The sequence below is a fragment of the Aythya marila genome (genome assembly GCF_965140915.1).
Source record: "Aythya marila genome assembly, chromosome: 1".
Taxonomy (NCBI): Eukaryota; Metazoa; Chordata; class Aves; order Anseriformes; family Anatidae; genus Aythya; species Aythya marila.
This window is the reverse complement of record NC_139042.1, coordinates 38,304,122-38,319,099: the sequence shown is the minus strand read 5'-3', so window position 1 is coordinate 38,319,099 and position 14,978 is coordinate 38,304,122.

Here is a 14,978-nt window from a genome sequence, read left to right as displayed (position 1 = left end):
GTGGACCAAGGGAAACCAGCTGATGTGATTTTTTTGGACTTCAGCAAGGCTTTTGACACGGTTTCCCATAGGATCCTACTGGACAAAATGTCCACCATACAGCTAAATAAAAACATCATACGATGGGTGAGCAATTGGCTAACGGGCAGGGCCCAAAGGGTTATGGTAAATGGGGCTGTGTCAGGCTGGCGGGCGGTCACCAGTGGGGTCCCTCAAGGCTCCATTTTAGGGCCGGTACTTTTCAATATTTTTATAAACGATCTGGATGTAGGAATAGAGGGTATTTTGAGCAAGTTTGCTGATGACACCAAACTTGGAGGAGTTGTGGACTCAAATGAGGGCGTAAAGGCCTTACAGAGGGATCTGGACAGGTTGGAGAGCTGGGCGATCACCAACCGCATGAAGTTCAATAAGAGCAAGTGCCGGGTCCTGCACCTGGGACGGGGAAACCCTGGCTGCACGTACAGACTGGGCGATGAGACGCTGGAGAGCAGCCTAGAAGAGAGGGATCTGGGGGTCGTGGTAGACAGCAAGTTGAATATGAGCCAGCAGTGTGCCCTGGCAGCCAGGAGGGCCAATCGTGTCCTGGGGTGCATCAAGCACGGCATCGCTAGTAGGTCAAGGGAGGTGATTGTCCCGCTCTACTCTGCGCTGGTGCAGCCTCACCTCGAGTACTGTGTGCAGTTCTGGGCACCACAGTATAAAAAGGACATGAAACTGTTGGAAAGTGTCCAGAGGAGGGCTACGAAGATGGTGAAAGGCCTTGAGGGGAAGACGTACGAAGAACGGCTGAGGTCACTGGGCCTGTTCAGCCTGGAGAAGAGGAGGCTGAGGGGAGACCTCATCACAGCCTACAACTTCCTCGTAAGGGGGTGTCGAGAGGCAGGAGACCTTTTCTCCATTAACACTAGTGACAGGACCCGAGGGAACGGGGTTAAGCTGAGGCAGGGGAAATTTAGGCTGGACGTCAGGAGGGGGTTCTTCACAGAGAGGGTGGTTGCACACTGGAACAGGCTCCCCAGGGAAGTGGTCACTGCACCGAGCCTGTCTGAATTTAAGAAGAGATTGGACTGTGCACTTAGGCACATGGTCTGAACTTTTGGGTAGACCTGTGCGGTGTCAAGAGTTGGACTTGATGATCCTTAAGGGTCCCTTCCAACTCAGGATAGTCTATGATTCTATGATTCTATGACTATAGTATTCAACTCATCCAAATAATGCTAAAAGTCACCCCAGAGAGGGAAAAGATAATGAAGAAGAAATTAGAAATTTAGAATATGCAATCAACAGGCTGTGCTCCTTCTCCATGAAGACAGGGATATGTTCTTGGTAAGCTCTGTGATGAACAATAAGAATATAATTTTATTGGCACTATCATAGTTTAGCACCATAGCAGTAAATGTATTTATCAATGGCAATTCCAAATCTATTGTATCTGTCACCTTATTAACTACATTCAACTTTATCAAACTATCTTAGTGAAAGTCCTTGGCAGAGCTCTGAAACAGGGAAATGTTTGACTCTGATAAGCCCCCTTTTAATGCAACAGCCATCTAGGTCCATACCTACTGACCGTTATGATTTTAAAAATCAGATTCAGATTAGGAGGGTAGACATAACCGGTATTAAGCCTTCAAAAGGCTTAATAAATTCTACAGGCCTGACTTATCTCTAAGCAAAATGACTAAGCCCCATGGTTTTGTCCCTAAGCTTCATCTGCTTACCTCTACTGTTTACCTTTGGTCCTATCTTTTGTCTGCGGAGCCTTATTTTTACTGCTTTTAGTCTCATTTCCTTTACTTTATAATTGGCAGTTCATTCCCTTGTTCAATTTTTAACCTTTGCTCTCTATCATTTTGCCTATGTGTTAGCTTTCATATTTATTTCACCCTTACTGAGCCAGCTCTTCCCTTGGTCACATTTTAGGTTATGTGCTGGGACATGTGCTACATACATGTAATATGTATTTACATACATACAACACAATGCTACATACATACAATAGTAGCTAGCAACTTGCTTCACTTGCCCAATAAAGCAGGAAAGCTGAAATGTTTATAAACCTCCAAAATAATCCTATTTAGCACAAACTTCTGTGCAATAGCCTAGAATAAATCCTAATGTTGAAGTATGTACTAATTATATACCTTGGAAGAAGGAATTATATAAATATTATTAACTTTGGTTTTATAAATAGGAAGAAATATGCCACAGAATCTGTAATGAGTGTGCTGTTTAGAAATGCATCCTATAAATCATATGCTTTTATAAAGCAGATCATATGCTTTAATGCTTAGATTCTATGATGAGCATACTATAGATATATGGAAAAGACATGAAAATGTGGGACTTGAATAAAATATCAAAACAATGGTGGCAGGATGATTGTGTCATTATGTAACTCACATTTATTTTATAAAATCAAATGTCTTTTTATAAAATACAAGATATTTAACATGATTAATTTTAATTAATTTCCCAGATAAAAGTTATTTCAAAATTATATAGGGTACTATCACCATTTTTCCCAGAAGATAAAACATATTTATGTTCAAGGGGAGACCTAGAATTTTCCAAATATTGCTCATGACCCTGTTTCTTTTCTAATTCTCCAAATATCCATTTTATTTTATTTTTTCATTCTGCATTGATTTTCCTCCCCATTTCCCTCTCTGTCTTTGAGTCAAGTCAAACCTGTCAACTTGAACCTGAGATTTTAATTTAATATTTTTTTTTTTTTTTAGGCTGCTAACATTTTCTGTCTGTCACAATTAGAACCAGAAGAACTTTCGTGATGGAATTGAAAATTCTTAGATGCATTCTCATTTTAGGCTCTCAGGGACTCCATAGTAAATGTAACATTTGCATCAAATAAGAAGGACCAGATTTTTTTTTTTTTTCTCATGAAATAATTAAATATTTATATATAGTGTTTGTGCAGATATACAGATATGTGTATTTGTATGTTGGTTATAAAGTACTGTAGGTACTATTTAGCCCCGCCATGGTAACAGCTCTCTGTGTACCTCAGTTTTAAAATTTACCTTTAGCTTTGTGACTGTAAGCAGCTGTGAAATGAATTCCAAGTAATTTCAATATCTAACACCTTATTTTAGAGGCATTCAGGGACACGTAAAGTGATAACGTGTAGCTCTGTCAGTGGCCTGATAAGTGATCTAAAGTAAATTGCTTTGCTCTTCTGTGTCTACATTTCTTTATTGTTAAAATAGAATTCATGAGCCCTCTGTCCTTTACAATGTTTTCTGAGCTCTGTGTAGTAACTACGACACTGAACAGCTTTTACTAGCTGAAAAAATAATAAAATAAAATAAAATAAAAATAAACATCATCATCAACAACAAATATTTAAATGACAGTAATCTGAGGGGTTCTTGGACAGGATTTGTATGCACATTTTGTTCAAGCCCCCCCCACTTTTTCTTTTTTTTTTCATTTCTCATTTTCTCATTTTAGAAAGTCTACAAACACAATAATCAGATAAACATGACTTGTAGCATATTCACAAAAGTGTGGTATGTTTGTGTTCATTCATTTTATAACTAGTATTATGTTTATTTGACCACGTTTAATCAATTTATGGTATTCATGACCACAATTTAAAACAAAGATTGAAATTAGATTTAACTTAAAGCATACAGCTAAGAATAAGCTTATCAGTAAACAATTTGGAATGCAAAATTGAGAACCTACCATCTACTAATGAAGCTAAGAGTTACTACTGCATAACTCTATAAATAAAATGTACATTTGTCTCTGAAATAGTAGATAAAATGGAATTAGTGTAAAAGATATATTTCTGAACCAATATAGCACTGACTTGGCTATATTATTCTTTATTATTAGATATCTTCCCAGTAAAAATATTTCAGAATGGACAAATATAGTATTTTGAACAGGAATTTGACAGGAATCTCTATATGTAGCACAGTATATTTTTTATCTGTGTAAAGACTATTTTCAGTATTTATTCAGCATACAGCATTATTTAAAACATGGTGTATCTAGACGGCATGTAAAAATACCTGTTTCTAGTGTTTTGTAGATTGTTTAGGAAATTTACATCAAATGTCAATGGAATCATGCAAAGACTGTGGGGAGAAAGAGCAAAATAGTAGAACTGCTCCATACAATAGCATCACACAGATAAATTAGACCTTGGCTACATCTACCCATCATTTAACTTACTAGATGATTGTATGTTTTTCCAGGGCGGGAGGGGTGTGTGGGAGGGGTCATTAGAGTGAAGGCTTAATAGATCTCTGGACTGCATGTGCCCTGCTCTAGTAGTTAAGGTATGCAAGGGAAAGAAACAAGGACACAAAAAGAAACTAACAAATTTATATCCTTTTAACACATTTGAAGCAGGATGCCAGAATGTGATACTAACCCAGGTAATAGCCACTAGCTGGCATCAGATACATAGAAAATCAAACAGATTAGCCTGATGTAGGTGAGGACATTGCTAGCTCATGGACATAAAGAGTGTTAGAAATAAAATCTATCCACTTACTGCTATACCCAACCTGCTCAGTGATTAACACTTAGCTGTTAAGTCACTGTGTGGTATAATTCTGTTCTTCTGACTACCTTATTGCAAAATCCCTCTGTGGTAATCTCATCCTGTTTGGTCCTGTCAGAAGAGGGACAACAATTTCCATGTGAATGCAAGAGGAACTTTATGGATGGATAATTATTTCTACTCCAGCATAGAGGAGGCTTCTATAAAACTATTCTGATGACTGAAAAGCAACAGATGTGCATATTACCTCCCCACTGGACTCAAAGAAAAGACAAATATATAAGCTTCATAAGAAACATAAAATATCTAAGAATGAGTTAGCCACTATTGTATTTTGCTGTAGTCAGTGACAAGTCATGTCATTACAAGTTTTTGTTTTTTTCATTATTTTTTATTTTCCCATGCAAATCAGCCTCTAGAAATTACTACTATTACTCTTTTACATACCCTAGAATATCCTGCATGGCCACCACTTGCCACTCTAGAAGGGTCCAGGTCTGTGGTTGTGGTGGTTTTACTGTGCTGGGCAGCTAAACCCCACAACCGCTCTCTCACTCCCCCTCCTTTAGATGAGGAGGGGGAGAAGTAAAGCAAAGAACAACTCACGGGTTGAGATAAGGATAATTTAATTAAAGGGAAATAATAATAACAATTAAATAAACACTACCATGAACTAAACAATTTAACTAAGGGGAAATAAAAAGGGAAAGGGGAAAAGGGAGGGGAAAAGGAAAAATAAAAAGAAGGGAGGAAAACAAACAAATAAAACAAATGAAGGCTATGTGGAAGTTCAGAAGAAAGAAATTACTCTCTACTTCCCACAAATGAGCGATGATTGACCACGTCCTTGAAGCAAGGCCTCAACGCACACAGCCGGTGTTCGGGAGGAGGACTGATGTTTTCACAACGAGAGCCCACCCCTCCCCTCTTCTTCCTGTTTCCACCTTTTATTGCTGAGTGTGACATCACATGGTATGGAATATCCCTTTGGTTGGTTTAGGTCAGCTGCCCTAGTGATGTTTCTCTTCTCACTTTTTGCCCACCCCCTAGGAGGGTTAGAGAGAGGCCCGATGCTGTGCCACTGCTGCTCAGCAGTAGACACAACACTGGTGTGATAACACTGCTGTTCCAGCTACAAGTGCAGAGTACAGCACTGTATGGGCTGCTGCAGGGAAAGTTTACATTCCAGCCAGACCCAGGACAGTGGTAAGTCTGGTGCCTTACCTGCCGGTTCTGGCAAATACAACAAATATACTAGAGCATCTCAAATAGTTTTGGACATCTGTGTTCACTGAATAGCTCCCAGTGGTGTCTGGAAAGAATCACAGAATCATGGAATGGCTCGTGTTGGAAGAGACCTTAAAGATAATCTAGTTCCAACCTCCCTACCATGGGCAGGGATGCCATCCACTAGATCAGGTGGGTGAAAATGGTGGGTGAAATTGATGGGTGAAAATCAAGTGGGAAAGCTACTTAGTTGGCCAAATGTTTATGTCTTTTATAATATGAGCTGAATAGTTCTCAGTGACTGGATTTAGTTGCTCACAGTTAGATGCTTAGTGTCGTTTGTAGATGTTCCAGCTTATCTTGAGATATCTAGGTCGATCCAGTAGATATGACATAAGATATAACTCCAGCTCTTCTGGACTGAAAGTTTGGGATCAAACTGGATACTTTAAGAAATCTCAAATAGCACTAGATGCCTACATTTAGACAACCAAATCATAGAATCATAGAATCATTAAGGTTGGAAAAGACTTCCAGGACCATCTGGTCCAATCATCACCCTACTACCAATGTCACCCACTAAACCATGTCCCTAAGCCTTCCCTTAAGCACTCCCAGGGACGGTGACTCTAGCACTTCCCTGGGCAACCCGTTCCAATGCCTGACTACTCTTTCTGAGAAGAAAGTTCTCCTAATTTCCGATTTAAACCTCCCCTGGCACAACTTGAGGCCTTTCCCTCTAGTCCTATCACTAGTTATCTGTGAGAAGATGCCAACCCCCAGCTCCCCACAACTTCCTTTCAGGTAGCTGTAGAGATCAATAATGTCTCCCCTGAGCCTCCTCTAGATTAAACAACTCCAGTTGTTCCCTCAGCAATCTGCTAGTTCCCACTGCATACTTAAATCATCAGTGTATTTGATTTTATTGGATCAGTTTTCCTAAGGAGTTTCTTGAGTTTCTGACACTGGGAAATGGTTAGGTAGATCAAATAAATATATTCTGTGAAAGTCAGCAGCTGTATAGATGAAGAAAGAAGCTGTATAATAATTTGTGCAAAATTATGCACTGTAAAAAAATATTATAGTGAAAAAAAAGGCATAAACAAAAACATAAAATATACCAAAAAATGAAAAACTCATTGTGTAAGAATAACTAGAAAAGATAAACAGTCAATAGAAAAATATTACTTTATAATGTAGTAAATTCTCCAGTACTTGATTCCTTTATAGAAGAATCATTCCTCATTTTGAAAGACAGATTTCTATCTAATCAAATTTAGATGAAACAAAAGATGGGGGTACTGTAAAGAATTCAATGACCTTTGCTTTGACAAAGCCAGATTAGGCAATCATAAGTGATTCCTTCTTCCCATAACATATCTCCAATAGAGATTCATACTGCAAAAGTCTATATCTTTGATAGAAATTTTAATCACTGTGAAGTTGGATTGCTCCCCTGGGGAAAGAATAGTTTTTTGTTTTGTTTTGTTTTGTTTTGTTTGTTTGTTTGTTTCCCCCCAAGGGAAATCTTGCAATGGGAAGTGTTTGATTTCACTACTCACTGAAGTTTGTTATTTTTTTTTTATTTCTTTCTTTTTTTTTTTTTTTCAATTTCATCTTTTTTTCCTTCTTTCTTTATTTATTTTTCCAGAGAGTGGAATCAATCAAGATCGTACTGTGATGGCACCTCTACTTGACAGGCCAGCTGTACTTCAATTCTAAGTTTTCTAAAGCTTGAGTAGGTTGTATATTCAGGTTTAAATTTGCATAATTCCATTCACAGAAACTGGCCTATAACAAATAGTCAAGCAAAAATTATTATTATTATTATTTTCACCCCTTCAAAGCTGTAACGGTTGGAATGTTTGAAGTTTGTATTTTTTTATTATTATTATTATATATTTTTTTTAACAGATAAATTACCACAGCTTAATCTGAGAACCTGAGAAAGTGACAGAGACTTCAGACTGATGTTGTAAAACTTGCTGTGGAAAATATAAACAGGTGGACTGAGTTGATGGAAAGCCTAACTTTTGGGTAGACCTGTGCGGTGTCAAGAGTTGGACTTGATGATCCTTAAGGGTCCCTTCCAACTCAGGATATTCTATGATTCTATGATTCTATGATTCTATATTAATATCTAAACTGATTAATCCATTCTGAATTTTAAATGCTTATGTATATATATAAATATAATATTATTTTATATTTTATATAACAAATTATATAAAATACAGTATTATATATGCATATAATGTTTTATATAACTATATATATTCGTATATTATATATATAAAAAACAAAGTATGTGTGTGTGTATTTGGTATAATTGTGTAAGTAAAAAAGACAGAGAAAAAGAAAGTAGTTGTTTTTTCCAGCCAACCAGAAGGTCTGCCATTGTTTATGTCACTTACAATGCTGGTAGAAGTGCTGAAGGAAGTGTCTGTGAGGCTGAACAAAGCAGCATTCCTAAAAGTGAAATGCTCAGCTGATCAATCTAAATGTAGCATTTAGTTGAGGTACATTTTCTACCTTTTATAAAAAAATATAAATTTAACATAAAACCTTACATTTAGAGTGCCGACAGAAACAAGATCTGGTTTTCATTCACTAATAGGCCAAAATCAAAATATCCCACAATATTTTCCAAGCACCTCAAGTAAGTGAATCATTTTAGTTACCAGCTGAGAAGGCAAACAGTAGTGTTTATTGCTCAGATGAATTTTGTGAACAGACATTATCAGACTTGGGCCAAGTATTTTCATTATCACCCAGCATTACACCACAGTCATACGTTAAAGCATGCCGTGGTGCTAGGTTGTTGTGTATGCAAACACACTATGTAGCCAAGGCTAGCTGTGAATTTGGAATGATGCTGAATGATAATGCTAAATTTCAGGTCTATTGAGCAGTTGTGCTCACAGCATTCCTGTACAGTTGTGAGATATGGATCACCTTCTGTTATCATATCAACAGATTTTATCATTTCTATCTACAGTATTTGTTCCACTTGGAAGATTCAATACCATCATGAAATTCAGCTACTAAAATTCATAAATTCTTTTAAATGTTTACCACTCTCTGCTGGGCTACCTCAAGTTTATTAATGTCTTTTGTATTGTGTAATTAAACATGGGTGTAGTTTTCTGTATTTAGTCTGACTCCTGAGTGAAGGAGAATAATCACTGCCCTTTATCTGCCCATTATGTTGATACAGCCTAGTAAGTTGTTAGGTTTCATTTTTGCCAGGGTCCAAGGATTTCCAAAAGGACATCCAAGCCTTTGCCAGCAAAGCTACTAACCAGAGTAGCAATCCTCTGCACACGTGTACATGTGTATGTATGTGCAAGTACAGGACTTTTCATCTGATTATCATGTGGTTCCTGTCAACTCATTCCACTGACCCATTTAGGTTGCTCTGGATGGCAGCCATATCCTCAAATATATTGACTACACACACACATACATGGATACACACAGAAAGTTTAGAGTTGTCCACAAACTCAGTTAGGGTATAGTCTCTCTTCCTCCTCCAGGTCATTGACAAGGATATTAAACAGTGCATCAGTGCATGGGACCCCAGATGGACCCCTAAGGAACTCTACTTATAAATTAACTTTAAATAAAGTTTAAAAATTCATTCTGTTAAAGTCATCGTTTTGTCAAAGATCTGAATCATCTTTTTGTTTTTTTTTCAAGTACTGGGGAAAGATGTTAGAAGTAGCAAGGCTCAGATAATAGGTACTGCAGTTAAACAATTTTATATGAGATTAATTCTGGTAAATATTTGTTTTATTTTTATTTTACTTTATTATTTTGTTTTATTTATTTTTTATTTATTTTAATATCCTTTGTCAGGGTAAGTGTGCAGGATATAAAACCATTTTTTTTTTAACTCTTTCCAAATATTCCTTCTAGTAGGAAGATAAAATAATTATTAAATTGGAAATTGGCTATTTGTCTTTCTTGTGTAGTCATTATTCTCATTTAAATGTTGATAAGGAAATGATATTTGGTAATAAAACTATCATAAACTATTTCATTTTGTCATTTATTTCTATTTGATACCAAAGTTGTTAAATTTATGACAATCTGCCTTTGCCAAAATGCTGAACACATGCATATTCACTTCTACACTTCCTACACTAACAGCTGAAGTACCAGCTTGCTGCAAGTTTTTAGTGATCATCTTTATATTAATTGGTTTCTTAAGATATTTTGTCATATACTTAGGTATCTTGTGCCTTTCCAAAATAACTTACTGAATCATCTGAGGTGAGTTCTCTCATAAATAAATAACTAATTTAAATAGGTGTCAAATGTAGGAACTGATGATCAGTTTTGACACTGGATATGCAAGGAATGTAAAAATTACCTTGTTGGTGACAAATTTTACCGATAAAATTATTCATAGAGTTAAGAACAGTACAGTCTGAAAAAAAAATAATGCAGAAGAACCTTGCAATGCAGTACTTTGTCAATAAAATGGTAGATCAATTTATATGTAGGTGAAGTAGAAATAATACAAAACAAGGAGCTTTTGGCAGTTATTATCACTCAGGAATGTTATCTTAAGTTTATAACAAAGGAACTGAAAAGCAAATATACTGTTATAAGTTATTAACAAAGAAATAAGGAAAGAAACTAGTATATCACATGCACTAGTTGATGCACCCACATAGAGGAAACTACAATTAGCCTTAGTGACTCCATTTCAAATAGGTAGAACTAAAGGAGTTACAGAAATGAGTGTGTGGGAAAATCCTGTCTTACCATAAAGTCTATAAAGTTATTAGTGGAGAAAAAAAAATAAAATAAAAATCGAAGCATACATAAAAAATGAATACTCATAGTTCCTCACAAGAGAATAAATAAATGACAAAGGAAATTTCTGAAGTTCAAACAAATAGAAGGACAAATATATACAAAGCAAAATTAAGTCATGGAACTCATTGCTAAGAATGTTGTGGAAACCAAAAGTTAACATGGAGTAAAAAAGCAAGTACAAAACCATATTGTTGGGGGACAAAAAATTAAAAGCCATTAACAAAAACCAACCAAACAACAACAAAAAAATCATCTGTGCCTTTGGATGTCTTTGATCCACTGATCACTAGGAGGAAAACCAAGAACATATATAACATCTTTTCTTATACTTTTTCTACATACAACCTCTGGCTACTGAAGAAGAAAGGACAGCGAGTGAAGTGGAACTCTGATATAACTTTTCTTTTGATACATTTTTTTTGAGATTCCATCATAGTTTTGCATTTTTTTTTCTGTTTGTTTTTTAGCTTTATTGAATTGCATGGATTAAACTACATTCAGCGACAAAATTCTGTTGTGCTTTCCTATTGCTGTGTTTACACTAGATATGCTAGTCAGGGAACATGACAAGCTGCAAAAATTCTTGCTCCTATTTTCAAGTATAGTAAATTTTAATATTTCCTGTTGGCTTTTGCACTTTAGTGTAAAAGAGAGATTTTTAATAATTTCATTATTTTCATGAGTATACATTAAACTTGATGTTGTAAAAATCAGGACTGCTCAGAAGTGAAAGAAGGATGTTATTAAGGGATCTAAGATGAGATATGATTAAAACTAGTGCTATAAACACATTTATGTATTTATTTATTTCCCTAAAGGGGAAAAAAATCTATACTTCTGTTAGATTTTCAGACTGTCTGTCCTTTCTGGATGTATATATTCTGTTAAGGTGTCTAGAAATACTATGGAAATTCATCTTTGTTCTTAAAATCTGTCGACTAATGACATTGGACATTAACCTTTCAGTAAGGCAAGGACAGCTTGTATTGAATAATTAAATTATTTCCTTTAAGATGTTACATTATAATAAGTGTCTGCTGTAAGCTGCAGCCTGCCTCATCCTGTTCTGCTCTTAAAGACCAGAACCCCACATTCCAAAGGAAAACATGATTTGGTTTTCTGCAGATATTTGCCACAGCCTTGCAAAAGGCCAGCTGTATTCAGTGCCCTTGATCATGCTGATAAGAACTCTTCTTTTTCATTTCTTTTGCATACATTTAATTAATAAGAATGTAGAAAATAAATGTGCGATGATATATACAAATATATGAAATATGTGGAGATACGCAATGTTGTAAGGGTGTAAGTCATAAAAATTCTAGAATGACTTTGTTGTTGCTTGTTCATTTGTTTGTCTTTTATTTCATGTCTGAAGGCACTGTATGCCTTCAGTCAAGGCTACTAAGAGCCCCACTAACATTGGGTATTTCAGTATACTTTGGATACTGTTGCATATACAAACAGGTTGCATCTCTTTTTGCTTAGATAGATATGCTGATCCTTTGTTTACGAGGAAATAATTAGGTAAAAGTTTCTAAGTTTCTAACGAAGGCTGTTCTAATTATGGATCTATGCCATAAATGAGGAATGCAATTACTGGCAGGTGAGGGGGGAGAGCCAATAATGGAATCTAAAAGGAACATTAACTTTCTCTGTCCCCATTAACATTGACTGTGTGATATGTATTCTATGTCATATGACAGGCAATCTACTATGCTTCAGCAGTATTCATACCTCCCTCCTAATCAGCACTGCATTGGAACTGAACCCTGCAGTAAACAAGCCCTGAAGTAAAAAATCTGTAATATTCAAAGTTATAAAATAGAACTATGCTATTTAGTGCAATTTTTGCACTAAAAATTCCAACTTTTTTTTTTTTTCTTTTCATTCTATATAATAATATATATAAAATGGAAAAGGAATCTATTATAATATGAATCATTAAAAGAATTAAAAAAATTAAAAGAATCAAGTGTTGTCTTTCAATAATATTTATTGTATACATGTACATACACACTTGAGAATACCATTAAAATTACATTTTTCATTGTGTAACTGTCATATTAAGCTTAATTCAAGTGAAAGATTTTAGAATGATCAAAATGAAATGATGATATTGAAATTACAGTCGTAAAATCAAAACCTTTGTAGATTTTTGTTGTTGTTGTTTGTGTTTCTTTAGTTTTTTTTAAGGGAAAAGAAGCATGATGTTCCTACTAAATATTTTGAATTTAACAAAACTACCTTTCTAATAGGAAACTGCTCCATCTGTCCACGTGGCCAGTTATCAAGTACAAACTGTACTTGAGCAACTCCATTTATTCTTTGGCCTGACCAACAGGATGTAGTCCAAATAATCAAGCAGCAGTAAACTTGTAGTAATATATTAATATGCTCTAGCACCATCTAGCTTTACTTTCAGGGTAACTCATATCAGACAAAATCTCTTCTTTGCAGCCAGGGTAGGAGTTATTTCTGTCAGAGATAATCATAGAACAGTTTCAGAAGTAAAACTTGTAGTCACAATGAACCTTGAGGAAGAAGGTATAACTTCCTTGGAGTCAGGTCAAAGTTTACCGTACAGAACTACTTTTCAGTAACAACAACAACAACAAAAAAGTACAGTCTTTTGCAAGTTATATTATTATTATTATTTATTACTTCACTTCTTATATTTCTTATATACTGTGTTTTACATTTATTTTATCCATTGTGACATAAATACAAAGATTCTAGCAATAGTTACTAAAACTCAGATATAGCCAACTAAAAGCTGTTTTATTATCTCTTGCATTGTATAATGCTAAAAACAAAATTCCCTTTCTATACTTCTTCATCTTTATTTCTGTGATCCATATCACTGATTTCAAACGGGCTAGCCATTAGAGTATGCTGACAGTTACCAATAGTATATATTTTCTTAATTGAAAATATTATGGCATCCTTAAATAGCCAGGAAGGGCTTTCCCAATTGACACCACACAGGATTAAGATTTTTCTATACTCCACATTATCCCTAGATAACTTGGCCTCCTAAAATAGATCACTTTCTTGCCATTGTGCTGATAGAATGGAAGTTGTGACAGTGCTCAAAGACTGACTCCATTAGAGAGAAATTGTGAAGTTCTTGCTGGAAGAAGAGGTATTGAAACATGCTCCTAGTATGTCTCAGTGACACAGTAGTATACTACTATACATACTACTATACTGTTGAGGCAGAGAGAGCACCTAGGATGTGCTCACCTACCCACGTAAGTGAAAGTTCCTTATCCTGCTATTTCCAGATAAAGGTATTTTAATATCAGATCACAGTCCATTTTTTTAATATATATATATATTTAAGATATTTTAAAATATTGATTATTTAAGAGTGCCATAATATTTTAACTTCACCAGCCTTTCTTTGTCATTAATCAAACACAAGTATTTAAAGAATTCTATAGATATCTGTGACTCAAGTAGTGAAGATCCTTCCACTTTTGTGTTTTCTAAATCAATCATCCTTATTATTGTTAATGGCACTCTATTTCCCAGAAATAAATTATACTCTCCTGCTCCCATAAGAAATAAAGAAGCAGAGGGACTAGCAAATATTTTGAGTCTGCTACACGTAATGCAATAGAAACTGCAGATCCTTTAGTTAAAAGAATCCAAGTCACTGAAATCAGCTTTCCCTTTCATGACTTTTTTTTTTTTCATTATGTTTGGAGATTCTGAGCTGATCTCTGCTTTAGTTTGAATTTAAATTTACATGGTTGAAGGCTAAAAGTGACTTTAATGGAATGCAAAACATGTAGAAGTGTACTGATAAAGAATGTTTGGCAAATTGTTTTTCTTATTTTTCAAGTTTCTCTGAAAATGAAATAAAAACACCAAAATAAAACTCAGGTTATTTTTCTGAATACTTCACTAACTTGATAGTGAAAGCAGTGAACATGTAAATATGTTTACAGTTACATTTTAGGAATCCTTAAAGCCTTCAACTGTTATGGAAAGATGTAGGTTTAACTTGGTTATACAGTCACTCTTCTAGAACTTCAAAGAAAGTCAGAAATAAAAATTATATATCCCACAGGGCTAAGGTAGAATGTCACGGCTAAGTTTTTCAGTCTCTGCTCTGAGACATTTCTATATTTATCTGAATTTTATTTACTATAATTGTTTATAATGTAAAATATAAATCTACCTCTAGTTTCTACTCAGAAATAAAATAAATAAAAAATATCACTATAAATATGTTCCTTTATTCTCTCTCTAAATATATATGGTATATGCCAAAACTAGCCACGAAATAACAAGTCTTAAGTTATATAATGTCCTTTTAACAATGTTCTCACACACATTTATTTAGACTCAGAATAGCAATAAAATGATCTCTAACCAG